This window comes from Equus quagga, chromosome 1 (assembly GCF_021613505.1).
Source record: "Equus quagga isolate Etosha38 chromosome 1, UCLA_HA_Equagga_1.0, whole genome shotgun sequence".
Lineage (NCBI taxonomy): Eukaryota > Metazoa > Chordata > Mammalia > Perissodactyla > Equidae > Equus > Equus quagga.
This window is the reverse complement of record NC_060267.1, coordinates 39,897,033-39,915,894: the sequence shown is the minus strand read 5'-3', so window position 1 is coordinate 39,915,894 and position 18,862 is coordinate 39,897,033.

Genomic DNA, 18,862 nt, shown 5'->3' with positions numbered 1-18,862 from the left:
TCCATATCTCTATGCCATTTAGGAGATGAATTTTGGCTACCTATCAATGTACACCTTGGGCCAAGATGGAAAGATTTGGCCAGCTTTACTGTTTTAAAAGTAGAAGGCATCCTCCACCTCCAGCAGGGGGCTACACTGGGGTCTCATATAGAGCCCAGCTATTAATAAGAGGATGGCATCTTCCTGGCATTTTCCTTTGTGCATATAATTCTCTTGGAGATTTTGTAAGATACTGTTGGAGCAGACAGGATTTATATACATTGTAATTCTGTGACCAAGATTAATATCATCTTTCTCAAACACTATTCTCACTGATGACTAAAACATCCAGATGGAAATATCCAAGAGATAGTTGAAAATAAGGCAAGAATGCTCAGAGGACAAGTCAAGAATTAGGGGAAAATGTTTATGTGACTTTCCACGATTAATAAAATATTTCAAATAATTTATTCTACTCCACTCAATAACATAATTACTGTTTGCTTTGACAATTGGAAGACAGTGCAAGCTAACAAACAAAGCAAATCCCTTCAGTTCTTTATTGCATTCCAAATTTCAAAAGTCATTTGATGAACATTTATTAACAGACAATTGTATGTGGAACACTTTTTCGCATTCATTAGTGTGACCATCATTCTTGAATACAGTCTGAGCATTTGTGTGCAAAAGAGAAAATCAGAGAGTGGCAGAGGTCAATGGCAAAATAATCAATGAGAAGAACCACAAGTTTTTGGAAAAATTATTTACTGCAGTAATGATATGCTGCATTTCGTATACAAAACTGATATTATTAAACTTCCCTGTTTATTTTGGCTGTTGTTTAGCAATAGTGATAGATTTGCCCTTATCCATTTTCTCTCTTGCCCAGTTTCTGTTGTAAACGATTGCATGCATTTGTAAAGCAGTTGGAATACGGTTTAGGAACAGTGGATGATTACAGAATGATACACAGCTGATTGGTTCTATCGAGGTTCTACATCTTAATGTTGGCCTCATTAGTAACCTAGCCAACTGAGCTAAGTATAAGCAGAAACTTTTTTTAAGGACAAAGACTATTATGTTGCAGCAGACAAGACAGGCTGTCAACCACACCTTAGCAGATTCTGATAGCTCTCTAGAAAGAGGTAATTCTGTCTGCATTACCTACAGTTGTAAAAACACCAGGGAGTTGGTATCTGAGCCTGCTTTGTGGAAAAAGAAAAAAAAAAAAGATGCTTAAAGATTGGAAACACTGGAGTCAGTAAAACAAACAGCACAAGCCACCAACAGTACTTCCTTGGGAACACTTCTGTATTTCATAGCATAGATTTTCATATCAGAATTACTGGTGTCATTCATTATTACAAATGTTTTCTTAATAAATTCCAGGGGAAAAGAAAGGATTAGAATTTCTTGTATCTGAAACATACATGAGAGCGAAAAGCAATGTTGCATCAGAAACATGTCTTCCTATAACATGGATCAACTTTTATGCCAAACTTGACCATTTCAAAGACCTCTTCTAAAACAGCCAGAAGAAAGTCTGAGAAAAGGCAGCAGAGTTGAAATACCAAATTCAACATTTTTTGTTTTCCAATCTCTTGCCAATATTAGCAGGAGTACTTAAAGAATTTTTGGTAAATCATTAGAACGATACTCCACTGCTTCCTAAATTATCTGAGAATTTATCGTGGAACCATATAATAACTAATTTTCTAAACGAGTTCTTTCCTTCAGGTCCTAGTTTGTTTCGCTGAAGAAATAATAAAGGAATTAAAGACTAGCAAAACTTAGCAATGATTTTCATTCTGATGGCTTTCTTCAAAGTGGTTCTATAAAACCATAACAAAGAACATTACTTGCTGTAATTAGGCCTTCAATGACTATAAAAACCTTGGCTAGAATGTGCTTGTTACATCCATTATATTTCTTATTCAGGTAACTTCAAATTAAGCAATACAGTGAAAGTGTTAGGACATAATGATTTATTTGCACCAACCCTCAACTTGAGGATAATATTTTACTACTCATCCCACCATTCCCAAATACATTTTTATTTTCTTTTCTCTTCTTCCTTTAGATTACCTCCTGTAAATTTACTGAGTACAATTTATCATACTCGTTCATTCATTCAGCTGTTATGTATTTAATGCCTACAATGAACCAGCCACTACACTCAGGGACAGAAACAAATGATCAGCAAAAATAAAATCAACCCTTAATCTCAAAGATTACAATTGGAGTGGATGGCAGGGAAGGCAATCAAATAATCACACACAAAAATGTGTAAAATTGGTAATTGCTATAAGATGAGAAGGACATGGTAACACGTGAGCTTATAACAAGGAGATTTGATGTAATCAGGAAGGGTTATCCCAACAAATTGGAAGGATGACTAGGAGTTATCCAGGTAGAAAAAGGAGGAAAAACAGACTAGTACATGCAAATGTCCTATAGAGAATTCCTAAAGACTGGTACTAGAGTTGCAAGAACAGAGATAAGTTGGTCTTATTCCTAAGGCTAAAGCAGATATGCCCCCATTCTTAACTGGGTCAGGGTCAAATTCTTCATGATTGGATTCAAGAGAAATTATTTGTTTTGTCATTAGGTTCTTTTATATCTAAATCATCTTTGGCAGAAGAAAGAAAAAATAAAGTTCTAAGTCTACTGTAGTTAAATTAAAGGTCTCTTTTGTCACCCATGGCACAGATTCACGACTTTTGCACACACTAGTTACAGAGCTTGGTGCACATGATTTTTCTCTTTATTTTTATTCTCTGCATTAAGCTTAGTACCTAGTTATGAATAAAGCATGAAGGGCTATTTCGGTATGAAGTGTGATCATATTGTAGTTTGCATTTTATTTCTATAATTTGTAAGAATTTATTGTAGGCAAGCATTTCAAAATGAAACATAGGGAAAAGTGTTGATGTCTAGTGTAAAAATAAATGGATTTTTTCCTAGAATATAAATGATAGTTCTATTGTGAGAAATTATCAATCTGAGTCATTTCAAACTGCTTTAGAAATTATTGGCTTTTATTTTACCATGGTGTGACATCTAAGTGATCATTTTTACTCTACCATTGTCAATGACTACCTTAAATATGTATAATATCAAAACTAAAGACCACCATGCATAGATAGTCTATCTTGAGGAATATTTACAACTAAATTCTTAAAAAATACATTGACACAGTATTCCTTGGAAGACTAAATACTAAGTAAATGCAAATGAAGAAAAAAGTTGGTTTAGTAAGTAATAAGCATGAACAAGACCTGAACACCACAAAACAACAAAAGTTTCTAGCATTCTTATGTACATATATGTATATATGTGTGTATATGTGAGCACACACGTGCACACATACAGTCTGCATATAGAGAGAGAGAGAAAAAGAGAGATTGACAAGGCCACAGATATTAAAACTGGGGGTAAGTTAATTCACTCAGGATCTTCCTCCAATTAATCAATGATTAACTTCCCATGCGTCTATGTATATTGACCACTTATTCAAATGAATCATATCAGAAAATAAAACATAGATATTAAGGCTCTAAATAGCTATTAAGGCTCTCAATAGACAAGATACGTATTCTTTTGAAAGAAAGAAAGAGAAATCTAAATAAATAATAAATATTTACAAAATAAATGATCTTTGCCTATTATATAGTCATGTTTCTTTGATTCATTAAAAAATTTCATTAGGCTCCTACTGCACTAAGCACTGACAGAGCCTGACAAAGAACATAAAGCTCTTTTTTTGTTTTTTTTTATTGAGTTCATAATAGTTTACATCAATGTGAGATTTTAGTTGTACATTATTTCTTGACTGTCACCACGTAAGTCCTCCCCTTCACCCCCTGTGCCCATCCCACACCCCCCTTCCCCTGGTAGCCACTGAACTGTTTTCTTTGTCCATGTGTTTGTCCACATTCCACATATGAGTGAAATTATCTGGTGTTTGTCTTTCTCAGTCTGGCTTATTTCGCTTCGCATAATTTCCTCCAGGTCCTTCCATGTTGTTGCAAGTGTGGTGATTTGTCCTTTTTTATGGCTAAGTAGTATTCCACTGTATATACATACCACATCTTCTTTATCCAATCATCAGTCAATGGGCACTTGGATTGTTTCCATGTCTTGGCTATTGTGAATAGTGCTGCAATGAACATAGGGGTGCATATGCTACTTTGGATTGTTGATTTCAAGTTGTTTGGGTAGATAGCCAGCATTGGGATAGCTGGGTCAAATGGTAGTTCTACTTTTAGTTTTTTGAGGAATCTGCATACTTTTTTCCACAGTGGCTGCACCAATTTGCATTCCCACCAGCAGTATATGAGGGTTCACTTTTCTCCACACCCTCTCCAACATTTGTAATTTTTAGTCTTAGTGATTATAGCCATTTTAACAGGTGTAAGGTATAGTTTTGATTTGCATTTCCCTAATGCTTAGTGATGTTGAACATCTTTTCATGAGTTTATTGGCCATCTATATATCTTCTTTGGAAAAATGTTCATTTTTTGATCAGGCTGTTTGTTTTTTGTTGTTCAGTTGTGTGAGTTCCTTATGTATTATGGAGATTAACCCCTTGTCGGGTATATGATTTGTAAATATTTTCTCCCAATTGGTGGGTTGTCTCTTTGTTTTGATTCTACTTTCTTTTGCCTTGCAGAAGCTCTTTAGTCTGAGGAACTCCCATTTGTTTATTTTTTCTTTTGTTTCCCTTGTCAGAAGACATGATATTCGAAAAGATCCTTTTAAGTTCGATGTCAAAGAGTGTACTACTTATATCATCTTCCAGGAGTTTTATAGTTTCAGGATGTATCTTGAAGTCTTTCATCCATTTTGAGTTTGTTTTTGTATATGGCATGAGATAGTGGTCTACCTTCATTCTTTTGCATGAGGCTGTCCAGTATTCCCAACACCATTTATTGAAGAGACTATCTTTTCTGAATTGTACGTTCTTGGCACCTTGTCGAATATTAGCTGTCCTTAGAGGTACGGCTTTATTTCTGGGCTTTCAGTTCTGTTCCATTGATCTGTGTGCCTGTTTTTTGTACAAGTACCATGTCATTTTGATCTCTGTGGCTTTCTGGTACATTTCGAAGTCAGAGATTGTGATGCCTCCAGCTTTGTTCTTTTTTCTCAGGATTGCCTAAGCAATTCAGTGTCTTTGATTGCCCTATATGAATTTTAGGATTCTCTGTTCTATTTCCATAAAGAATGTCTTTGGGATTCTGATTGGGACTGCACTGAATCTGTAGATTGCTTTGGGTAATATGGACATTTTAACTATGTCTATTCTTCCAATCCATGTGCATGGAATCTCTTTCCATCTCTTTACGTCATCATCAATTTCTTTTAGTAATGTCTTATACTTTTCCTTATATAAGTCCTTCACCTCCTTGGTTAAATTTATTCCTAGACACTTCATTATTTGTGTTGTGATTGTAAATGGAGTTGTATTCTTGAGTTCTCTTTCTGTAAGTTTGTTATTAGAATATAGAAAAGCAACTGATGTTTGTAAGTTGATTTTGTACCCTCAACTTTACTGTAGTTGTTAATTATTTCTATTAATTTTCCAATGGATTCTTTGGGGTTTTCTATACATAAGATCATGTCATCTGCAAACAGTGAGAGTTTCACTTCTTCACTCCCTTTTTGGATTCCTCTTATTCCTTTCTCTTGCGTAATTGCTCTGGCCAAAACTTCCAGTACTATGTTGAATAGGAGTGGTGATAGTGGGCATCCTTGTCTTGTTCCTGTTCTCAGGGGGATGGCGCTCAGTTTTTGCCCATTAAGTATGATGTTGGCTGTGGGTTTGTCATATATGGCCTTTATTATGTTGAGGTAATTTCCTTCTATCCCCATTTTGTTAAGGGTTTTTTATCATAAATGGCTGTTGGATCTTTTCAAATGCTTTCTCTGCATCTACTGAGATGATTATGTGGTTTTTATTCCTCAATTTGTTGATGTGCTGTATCACATTGATTGGTTTGCAGATATTGAACCATCCCTGTGTCCCTAGTATAAATCCCACTTGATCATGATGTATCATCTTTTTGATATATTACTGAATTCAGGTTGCCAAAATTTGGTTGAGGATTTTTGCATCTATGTTCATCAGCGATATTGGCCTGTAGTTTTCCTTTTTTGTGTTGTCTTTGTCAGGCTTTGGTATCAGAGTGATGTTGGCCTTGTAGAATGTGTTAGGAAGTGTTCCATCTTCTTTAATTTTTTGGAATAGCTTGAGAAGGATAGGTATTAAATCTTCTCTGAAAGTTTGGTAGAATTCCCTAGGAAAGCCATCTGGTCCTGAGGTTTTATTCTTTGGGATGCTTTTGATTTCTGTTTCAATCTCTTTCCTTGTGGTTGGTCTATTCAGATTATCTGCTTCTTCTTGACTCAGCTTTGGGAGGTTGTAAGAGTCTAAGAATTTACCCATTCCATCTAGATTACCCATTGTGTTGGCATACGATTTTTTGTAGTACTGTCTTATAATCCATTGTATTTCTGTGGTGTCCGTTGTTATTTCTCTTCTTTCATTTCTAATTTTGTTTATCTGAGCTTTCTGTCTTTTTTTCTTTGTAAGTCTGGCTAGGGGTGTGTCAATCTTATTTATCTTCTCAAAGAACCAGTTCTTTGTTTCATTGATCCTTTCTACTGCCTTTTTTGTTTCAATAGCATTTATTTCTGCTCTGATTTTTATTATTTCCCTCCTTCTGCTGACTTTGGGCTTTGTTCTTCTTTTTGTAATTCAGGTGTAATTGCAGATTGCTTATTTGGGATTTTTCTTGTTTGTTAAGGCATGCCTGTATTGTGATGAATTTCCCTCAATACAGATTTTGCTGCATCCCATATGAGTTGGTATGGTATGTTATCATTTTCATTTGTCTCCAGATTTTTTTTTATTTCTCCTTTAATTTCTTCAATGATCCATTGCTTGTTCAATAGCATGTTGTTTAGTCTCCACATCTTTGTGCCTTTCTCATCTTCTTTCTTGTTATTAATTTCTAGCTTTATAGCATTATAATTGGAAAAGACACTTGTTATTATCTCAATTTTCTTAAATTTATTGAAGTTTTCCTTGTTTCCCAACATATGGTCTATCCTTGAGAATGTCTCATGTGCACTTGAGGAGAATGTGTATTCTGCTATTTTTGGATGGAGTGTTCTATATATGTCTATTTAAAGTCCAAATGGGTTAGCTTTTCATTTAATTCCACTATTTCCTTGTTAAATTCTGTCTGGATGAGCTGTCCATTGATGTGAGTAGAGTGTTGAGGTCCCCTGCTATTATTGTGTTATTATTATCTTCTTTCAGGTTTGTTAATAGTTTCTTTATGAACTTTGGTGCTCCTGTGTTTGGTGCATAGATATTTGTAAGTGTTATTTCTTCTTGATGGAGTGTCCCTTTGATCATTATATACTGCCCCTCTTTGTCTCACTTTACCTGTCTTATCTTGAAGTCTACTTTATCTGACATAAGTATTGCAACACCTGCTTTCTTTTTTTTTGCCATTAGCTTGGAGTATTGTCTTCCAGCCCTTCACTCTGAGCCTGTGTTTGTCGTTGGAGTTGAGACATGTTTTCTGGAGGCAGCGTATTGTTGGGCCTTGTTCTTTAATCCATCCTGCCATTCTGTGTCTTTTTATTGGAGAATTCAATCCATTTATGTTTAGGGTGATTATTGATGTATGAGGGCTTAATACTGTCATTTTATCACTCATTTTCCAGTTCTCCTGCATTTCCTTTGTTTCTCATTCTGTGTGTTTTGGTCTACCCAATGAATTATGGTGTGTTTCTTTGTTTTCTCCTTATTTATTATTTATTATTTGTGTCTCTGTTCTGCTTTTTTTTTTAGTGGTTACCATGAGGTTTATATTCAGAATCTCGTGTATAAGATAGTCCATTTTCTGATGGCCTGTTATTTGCTTAGACTAAACCGATTCAGTTCCTTTCCTCCTCCCCTCCTAAGTTGTTTTTCTCACATCCTATTCCATCTTGTGTTGCAAGTTTGTGGTTAAAATGACAGGATTATCTTTGGTTTTGGTGTTTTCCTTCCTTTTATCTTAATACTATACTTGAGTATTTGCTATCCTATTCTGATTCTGTCTACCTATTTATCTCCTTACTCTGTGTTTTGTGACCCCTTTCTTGCTCTTTTTTTTTTTTTCAAGTATGAGGGCCTTCTTGAGGATTTCCTATAGGGAGGATCTCATGGCTACAAACTCCCTTAGCTTTTGTTTGTCTGGGAAAGTTTTAATTTCTCCCTCATATCTGAAGGATATTTGTGCTGGATAGAGTATTCTTGGCTGAAAACTTTTGTGTTTTAAAGATTTGAATATGTTATTCCATTCTCTCCTAGCTTGTAAGTTTTCTGCAGAGAAATCCACTGAAAGCCCGATAGGGGTTCCTTCTTAGGTTATTTTCTTCTGCCTTGCTGCCCTTAGTATTCTTTCTTTTTCATTGATTTTTGCCAGTTTTACTACTATATGCCTTGCAGTAGGTCTTTTTACATTGACATATCTAGGAGATATGGAAGCTTCTTCCACATGGATTTCCCTTTTTCCCTAGGTTTGGGAAGTTCTCTGCTATTATTTCTTTGAACACACTTTCTGCTCCATTCTGCTTCTCTTCTCCTTCATGAATACCTATAATTCTCATGTTGCATTTCTTAATTGATTAGGATATTTCTTGGAGACTTTCTTCATTTATTTTTAGTTTTAGTTCTCTCTCCTCCTCTGTCTAGAGCATTTCAACATGTCTATCTTCAATTATGCTGATATGTTCTTCTATGATGTCCACTCAAGTGTTCAGGGAATTCATATTTTGTTTTATCTCTTCCATTGTCCCTTTCATCTCTAATGTTTCTGATTGATTCTTCTTTACACTTTCAATCTCCTTTGTGAAGTAGCCCCTGAACTCATTGAATTGTTTCTCTACATTCTCTTTTACCCCATTGAGTTTTTTGATGATAGCTATTTTGAATTAATTTTCATTTAGATTACATATTGCTGTGTCCTCAGGACTGAATTCTGGGCCCTTGTCATTTTCTCTCTGGTCTGGAGATTTGATATAGTGTTTGATTTTGCTAGAGGAGGTTGATCGGATCTTACATATCCTGATATTATTTGCTTTCAGTTACCGCCTATAGCCACTGGGGTAGGGGTCAACAGTCACGTATTCTGAGCCCTCTGTCTTCAGCTGAGATCCCATGCAGCCAAGCAGGTGCAGGGCAGATGGGGGAGGTGCGCTTTCTCCTGCGTGCTCTCTGGGCTTTCTCACTCTGCTCTCACTGTCTGCTCTCCTGGGGTGTTGGTTTGATGAGATCACCCCCTGAGAAAGCTCTCACCCTGGTAGGGGTCTTCCCTCTAGGCTGCATGGGCCCTCAGGTGTCCTTGATGTTCCCACAAGCAAACATCCCCTCCCCTGCTCCTTCCATCATGGAGCCTCCTACCATTGCAGATTGCAGTCTTTAGGGAAGGGAGTAAAGTTCTTTCTTACCCCATTCCAGCTCCTTGGAGGGGCTCTCCAGCCTCTCTGCCCTGCATCATATGGCTGCATGTCTCTCCAATGTTTTTGTGTTGTGTTAGGATGTCCTCTGTTGGAGTATGGATGCCCCCTTTCATTGTATGTTGGAGGGGAGAGAATCTCAGGTAAGTTCACTCTGCCATGATGCTGACATCCTTGCTTATTGAACATAAAACTTTTAATACAACAGTATTTAACAATTTTTAGAATTGTACAATAACTGATAAGCTTTTTCTTTAGATCTCAAACTGAATCAAGAACACATAAAAGCTTTGCTGGTTGTGATTCTTCCCCCTTTCTGAATACCATCAACACACCCTTTCTAACACACATCAACACCATGATTGGCCTTGTATCATGATATAACAAAGAATTTCATAAACGTAGCCTAGCCACTACCCTGTGGGATTTTATAATTCAATAGAAACAGGCTAATAATAATTATTTGTATTTACATGCTATTTTATAATTCAAAAAGTATTTCACATGCAGAATCTCATTTGGTCTATGTGTACTGCTATAGTTACACATATAGAGTTATGCATATATTGACAAATGCCTATTAAGATCAATGGAATAAGAACTTCTAAGTAAGGCACACATAAAAACCAGGACATACATCCAATGCAATTCAATACTGAAGAAAGATGGGGAAAAGCCTCATGAGTATGCAGTTCTATAATATGATTCATACTGAAAGACTTGGAAAAGATATGAGATTTCAGGATGTATTTAACTCACACAAAGGGTCCACTTAATAGGTTAAGATAAAGGAAGTACAGGAATACATTCCAAGGGCAGAGTGCTACTTTGGAGAAGGTGCAGAATTTTATAATATAAATTTATGCTAAAGTTTACAACCATGTGGCTTGTCTCATTCTATATAGCCTACAAAATTGCTGTTGGGATCAATACCCAACTCTATAAATGAACAAGTTATAATTCCTCCAATATTTCCATCTCACTTCTTGTATTTCAGGTTTTGAAATCTTTTAAGTGCAGTTAAAAGAAGTTGACAATCAAAGCCATCCAAACATTCCTATAACTAATCTTGTTTCCCAACATGTGATGTAAGACCTATGAATCACAGTAACTAACTCAAATAAGTGACCCAGCATCATTCCAATTATGAGACCAGGCCGTCTGCTCATTGTCCTCGAAAGCTAAACACTGCTCTGGTTTAACTTTTTTACAACAGTGGTTATTCACTTTGGCAAGCAGTGCATTTATTGTTTGTTTCACCAATATAAGGATTCTGTTTTGGCATCCAAATGCTGTATATTTTCTTCTCTGGCATCATATGAGCATTCATTCCTCTTCATAATATGGGAAATTTATTCAGTGCCAATTAGAAGAATAAACTGCAAGAGGGTAATGACGACTCTGTTACATCAGAAATCATACACAAACTAGTTTATTCCTGCTATTAACCAGTTATGGAAAAATTGCTTCAATAAATTTTCTTTTTCAAATTTCGAATAATTATTAGGTTAAACCACATGAAATTGCCAACATTCAATTGTTTGACTTTAAAAAATGGAAATTCATATGGTTCTACCTAATGTAATGAACCAGAGATTCTTCATACATTTACTCCTTAATTAAAAATTAGCCAGATATCTGCACCTCCATGTTTATTGCAGTATTACTTACCATAGCCAAGACATGGAAACAACATAAGAGTTCATCAAGGGATAAATGGATAAAGAAAATGTGGTAAAAATGAAGCTGTTTTTCCTTGTCCTTTTTGTGAGGTTATTCTCAGGTATTTTTGTTCCACTATGCTGCTGAAGTTTTGTAAGTGGACTGCTGAGCTCTCCCAGAGCTGTTTTTGTCCATGGATAGCTGCCTAATCGGTGATCTTTGTGGGAGAGTCTCTTACTTCGCCATCTTGGTGACGTCACTCTCTAATATTTCTATTCTAATGAAAAAAACAATCACATGGACTAGATTTTAAATGTCCTTGATCTAAATAAATTCTAAGGCAGTTACTGTTTTTGGTTTTTTTCCAAAGATTGGCAACTGAGTTAACATCTGTTGCCAATCTTCTTTTTTTTTCCCCTCTTCTTCCTCCCAAAGCCCCCCAGGACATAGTTGTATACTCTAGTTGTGAGTGCCTCCGGCTGTGCTATGTGGGACGCCACCTCAGCATGGCCTGATGAGAGGTGCCATGTCTGCTCCCAGGACTTGAACCACTGAAACCATGGGCCACTGAAGCAGAGCGCACGAGCTTAACCACTGGGCCATGGGGCCAGCCTCTAAGTCAGTTACTTTTAGTGTAGAATTTTATGACCTTTTTCAACTTACTAGAATTGATCTTCAAATTCTTCATCTAGGGAAAATTAGAAGTTTTAAACATACCCTCTTGAAAATATGCAAATTGCAAAGATTAACATAATATATATTGTTTTGTATTTAATATCATGCCTAAGAGAATGAGCTGTGATTCTACGGTATTTAGAAGAGGAATAATTGAGAACCTTCGTACGAAGACAGCTACAATCAGGAACTCTATTATCTGTGGATTTAAGTTTCATTTTAACTAGGTAGCTGTAAATAAAAATATTGAATGGGACTTTATCCTCTTTTGAAAATAAATATTTTAGCAAACAACATGTAACACATATAGTTAGGTTGAAAACTGGAGTCCCATTTTTGACAGGGTTACTTAACTTGTACATTAGGGAAATGCAGAAATCAGGTATCTAGACTTCATCAAGACTAAAAGGCTTGACAAGGACTTTTTTAATACCCTTGTGAAAGAGATAGAGAAAGAGAGATTGAATGCTAATACAATTGAATAGATTTGAAATGAATTGGAAAGCCATTTATTGAGGATACTGATTAATGAAATGATGTTACAGTCTGTGGGCTTTGCCTTCAGCCCTGCCTTGTTCAACGATTTTATCAATGACTTGAATGAAGACGGAAAATATATGTGTATTACATTTGCAGATGATACAAAGCTTGGAAGGATAAGGAATATGTTGGATGACAGTGTACCAGGATCGTGAGCCAAAAAGATCTTGACAAGCTAGAGAGATGGGCCAAACCTGACAAGATGGAATTTAATAAGGACACATGTAAGGTCAGTACAACAACAAGAAAAAGGAAAGAAAAGAGCCCTGCTCTTCAAGTACAGGCTGAAGGAGCTCTGGCTTAAGGGCAGCAGGTGAAATGAGGATTGAGGAATTTAGGTGAATTCACGCTAAGCTCACTATTTAGTCAATAGAGCGCATTGTGATTAGGGGCTTGCTCTTTAGAGTCAAAAAGATTGCAAGTTAAAGTCCTGGATCTGACTCTTATTAGGGATTAAACCTGGCAAACTACTTAATCTCGCCAAACTTTAGTTTCTATATATGTAAAATAAGAGTGATCATAGTAAAATCTTCAATGTGAAGTCTACTGTTACTTTTTTTTTTGAGTGCTGACCCTTAATTCTTAAATCTTTCATAATTACTGAGACTTTCCTTGAATATGCTATAACTCCTTTTTCCCATCTTTCAAAGGTGGAAAGGAAGACATGAGGAGATGAAGGGGAGGTGGAAAAGAAAACAAGAGTAAGGAGACATTAACCAAGATTTATTGAGCAACTGCTTTGGTCCGGGCACTGTGTAAGTTACCCTAGGTACATGAATTCATTTAACTGACATAACTAAACGTAACAAAGATATCATCATTTCTATTTTAGACATGAGAAAACTGAGGCTTAGAGGAAGTGGTCTTCCCGAAGTCAAAACACCGAAATCAGCATGATTGGACTTTGAACCCGGGTCTGCACTCCAAGGCTCAGACTCTCTCCACCACCCCCGTTCACCTCAAAACAGAGTCCTCTGTGACCGCCTAATGATGAGCATCCTCAACATTCTTTCATTCCATCTACATAGTCTGAAATTCAACTTAAAATATTACTCTATTACCACATTTATATTAATGTTATCTGATTTAGTTCAATCTGTGAGAATTTATTTTAACACCTTAAATTATGTCTATGACTCAACTTGCCTATATAAAGCAATTCAGCAGGCAAAATGACATTCCTGATAGTCATCCTATTTCTTTAATAATAATCCTTCCCATAACTCATTCCTAAAAATTTTCTTCCATGAGATTTTTTGGGTTTTTTACCTAATTATGCTTCCTCTGTGTTTTGTCAAGTCAATTCTTCTGTCTTTTTCTTTCCCACCAACAGCATGTGATCAAACCTTGAATCAAACCAGGAGCAGCAGAACTACTTCTTAGATAAACTGAAAGAAAAAAATTACTTCAACTAATAAAAAAATGCAATGCTACAGGGGTTGGCCCCGTGGCCGAGTGGTTAAGTTCGCGCGCTCCGCTGCAGGCGGCCCAGTGTTTCGTCGGTTCGAATCCTGGGCGCGGACATGGCACTGCTCATCGGACCACGCTGAGGCAGCGTCCCACATGCCACAACTAGAAGAACCCACAACGAAGAATACACAACTATGTACCGGGGGGCTTTGGGGAGAAAAAGGAAAAAATAAAATCTTAAAAAAAAAAATAAAAAATAAATTTAAAAAAAAAGTGGTTTCTTCTAAAAAAAAAAAAAATGCAATGCTACACACTTGTAGTTTACCACCTATACTAAAGGATTTTGGAAAGAGGCCACTAAGGGCCTCTTATAGCTATGGGAAGAACATTATGTGCCATCCACTGTCAAAGCTCTAGGCTTCCCACATGCTGCCATCTTTCAAAACTTAAGTCAAACACCACTTTGCCTGTGAAGTCCTGCCTGACCACATCCCCACCCTAGGTGAGATTTGATCACTCTGTCCTTTGCTCCATGCCTTTTCGTACCTCTTATATAACATACATTACACTGTATTAAAAATATTTGCTGATGTAACAGTTAAATTGTAAGTTTCAATGGAGGCACCAATACGATAGATGTTATGTTTTAAAGGAGGTGCTAAACCATTCATAGAATTTTTTAAATAATTCATTAGAAACAATACCTGAATCCCTCACCCACATAGAAAATATTTTTTTAAGTGAAAATGGAGACAGGGGAAGGCTTTTCTGAGTAGATTTCTTTCCAAGACTGTGCTTGGAGTCACATCCTCCTTGGGGATGGGGAAGCTTGCAAGCCTTGTGAAGAGCATCAGTGAGCTACTTTTGAAGCTTAGCAATATAAGCCCTGAAGTTAGGAGGAGCACAGTCGGCTGGTATCTGACTCCCACCCAAGATCAGGCAATAGAAATGCGCTGATCAGATGCACTTATCTCAGAGCGTTGGAGTGTTGCTGCTATGTGTAGGGACCAATGTGCAATCCCAGCATTTGCTGGGACAAGGTATTTTCCAACCTATTACCTTCTGACTTCTAAGTCTACTCTATGGAAAATGCCCCTTTAAAAGTTACCAATGACTACTTTCCATGCTGAAAAATTCAGTGTACACTTCTAAATCCTTGTGATGACTCAACACCTCTAAATGATTTAGCGTATGCTTTCGTATTCAAGTTTTCACCTTCCTTGGTTTCTGTGATTATTCACTGAGGTATTGTGCAAAGACCATGAGCTTTGAAGTCAAACGAATCTAAATTTGATTTAATAAAATCAATAAGTGTTTATAGAATGCACAGTATTGCCAGGGACTAAACTAGGCCCTGGGGGTCAATGGTAAGCAAGACAGACATGAAACAATACGCCCTCATTGTGCTTAATACTTAACCCAGCTACACCCCTTTCCAGCCATATTACCATATGAAAATTTATTAAATTGTCTAAGCATAAGCTTTATTACCTATAAAAGCAAAAGAATATTACCCATTTCATAGGAAATATTATTAATATTAAATGAGGCAAATTATGTAAGTTGCCAATTAATCTCTATCAGACATATAATAGTCATTCAATAAATGTTCAAGTCTTTCAGCATCCCCTCCCTCTCTACCACCTTGCCTATTCGCTGCATATTCTCCTCTCTCCTACTGCTTTTGTTCCAATCATTCTTTAATTATCTCAGTCTTACTCTAGCAAGCAGGTATGAAATGCCTGCATTCCCCAAAGCTTCCCGAACTCTGTCTCTCCTCATTCTTCACTTTCTCCCTAAGGGATTCTTACTTGCTCTCTTGGCATCAACTACCACATCTATGTAATTGGTGCTTCAAGCTATGTCTTTAAATGTGATCTCTCTTTAACTCCCATCCCACATTTTCATGATGCCTCTATCTCAGTGTGTCTAAAAATAAGCTCACCATACTCACCTGATATCTACTTCAATGCTTATACCATTGATATCAATTAAATTTATTTAAACACATATTTATTAAGTACCCATTATACACAAGAGACTTGTCTTCAGCTAGTGACTCTCCTGTCACTCTCTGAGCTCAAAAAGACTCAAGTAAATTTTTAAGATAAGGCCAGTGTCCTTCTCTAGCTGAATTCTCACTATTTGCTCAGAAACTCAGGAACCAAAAGATTTGATTAGCAAGAGACACTTCTATCTACAAAGCATTATAACTTATACACAGTAGGTAATCAATGAGTGTTTACTTAGCTAAATTCTATTTAAATTAATGATATAAGCAGAAGAAAGAAGTATGAAAGTTTAAGTCTGGGAATAGTAAATAATCCAAGAGCATAGTTAAGCATAAAGTGAGTAATGGGTGAGTAATATACCTGAAAAAGTATATTGAGATCAATCTTGGAAGCCTTTAATGTAAAGACAAGTGGCTTAACATTTATCTAATAACTGTATCTAATAAACAAAGTTATTTAATAAATGATGTTTGTTTTATAAATCTAATGTAATGAAAAACCACTAAAAGTTTTGGTGTGAGTGAAATACACTGTCACAGCTATTAATTTATTTCTGTTGGCACCATGAACTTGAGAAACTATGCAGATAGATGACTAAAGTGCTATTGCAATGACAACATATATCCAAACAAATATTTGCATGCAAATGTTTGCAGCAGGCTTTTTCATTATAGCCAAAAAATGGAAAAACTCAAATATCTATCAACTGGTCAATAGATAAAAAAATTGTAGTACAACAATGTGATGCATTTTTATCAGCAATAAAAAGCAATAACCTATGCTGATACATGCAACATGAATGAATCTCAAAAGCATTCTGCTAAGTGCAAGTAGCCTCATACAAAAGTTTACATACTGAATGACTCCATTTATGTGACATTGTAGAAAAGGTAAAATCATAAGGACAGAAAACATCAGTAGTTGCCAGAGGCCAGGAGTCGGGGGGTGGAATTGACTGCATACATTGATTGCCACATTTTGGGATGACGCAAATGTTCTATATCTTGATCGTAGTGGTGATAACACAACCATATACATTTGTCAAAATTCATTAATACTTACACTTAAAAGGAGTGAATTTTATTATACGTAAATTATACCTAGATAAACTTAACATTTAAAAAATGCTTTTGTAGTCCTTGTAGATCATAAAAAAGATCCAAATTAAATCTGATGGCAATGTGACCAGAAATTAGGAGACTGATTCCAAAATACCTCAAAAAGGGATAAATGATAGATGTAAGCAACTAATTGCACATAAAACCAATGGAGTAACTTTCTCCTGAAAGAATCGTAGAATTGCTAAAAGAAATAAAGACTCCAGGGGAAAAAAGTGATTTGAGAAGTGGATTTTTTTCCTCCAGCTTTAATGAGGTATAATTGACATAAAGTTTAAGATGTACAGCATGATGATTTGAAACACATATTTGTGAAATGACTGCCATATAGGATTAGTTAACACCACCTCTATCACCTCACATAATTATCTTTTTGTTGTTGTTGTTATTGTGAGAAAGATCTACTTTCTTAACAACTTTCAAGTTTATAATACAGTGTTGTTAACTCTAGCCACTATGCTGTTCATTAGATCTCCATGATGACTATCCATTCATCCATTGATGGACACTGAGGTTGTTTCCATCACCTTGGCTATTGTATATAATGCTGTAAAGAACATGGAAGTACAGATATCTCTTTGGAGTAGTGATTTCATTTCCTTTGGATAAATATCCAGAAGTGGAATTGCCAGATCATATGGTAGTTCTATTTTTAATTTTTTGAGGAACTTCCAACAATTTTCCATAGTGGATGTGCCAATTGACACTCCCACCATCAGTGTACAAGGGTTTCCTTTTTTTCCACATCCTCACCAGCATTTATTATCTCTTGTTTTTTCTGATAATAGCCATTCTAACAGGTATAAGATGATATCTTGTTGTGGTTTTGATTGGCATTTCCCTGATGATTAGTGGTATTGCGCATCTTTTCCTTTACTTGTTGACTATTGGTATGTCTTCTTTGGAAAAATGTCTATTCACTTCATCTGCCCATTTTTTAATCAGATTATTTGGGGTTTTTTGCTATTGACTTGTATGAGTTCCCTTTATTTTTTGGATATTAACTCATCAGAGAGATTGTTTGCAAATATTTTCTCCCATTCCATAAGTTACCTTTTCATTTTGTTGATTGTTTCTTTTGCTGAGCAGAAGTTTTTAGTTTGATACAGTCCATTTGTTGATTTTTGGTTTTTAGCTTGTGCTTTTGGTGTCATATCCAAAAAATTGTTTCCAAGACTGATGAAGACTTTTTTTTGTTTTCTTCTATAAGTTTTTCCGTTTCAGGTCTTGTATTTAAGTCTTTAATAGATTTAAATTAATTTTTGTGTTGGGGCTGGCCCTGTGTCCGAGTGGTTAAGTTCGCGCGCTTTGCTGCAGGCGGCTCAGTGTTTCGTTGGTTCGAATCCTGGGCGCGGACATGGTACTGCTCATCAGACCACGCTGAGGCAGCGTCACACATGCCACAACTAGAAGGACCCACAACGAAGAATATACAACTATGTACAGGGGTGCTTTGGGGAGAAAAAGAAAAAAAAGAAAAGAAAAGAAAATTTTAAATTAATTTTTGTGAATGACGTAAGATAGGGGTCCAATATTATTCTTTTGCATGTGATTATCCAGTTTTCCTAATACTATTTATTGAAGAGACTATCCTTTCCCCATTGAGTATTTTTTTGCTCCTTTATCAAATATTAGTTGACCATATATACAAGAGTTTATTTCCGGGCTTTCAATTCTGTCCCATTAGTCTATGTGTCTGTTTTCATGCCAGTACCATATTGTTTCTATTACTAAAGCTTTGTAATATCATTTGAAATCAGGAAGTGTGATGCCTCCAGCTTTGTTCTTCTTTCTCAGGAGTGCTTTGGCTATGCAGGGTCTTTTGTGGTTCCATATATGCTTCAGAACTGTCTTTTCTATTTCTGTGAAAAATGTCATTGGAGCTTTGATGGGGATTGCATTGAATCTATAGATGGCAGTGGATAGTATGGACATTTTAACAATATTAAT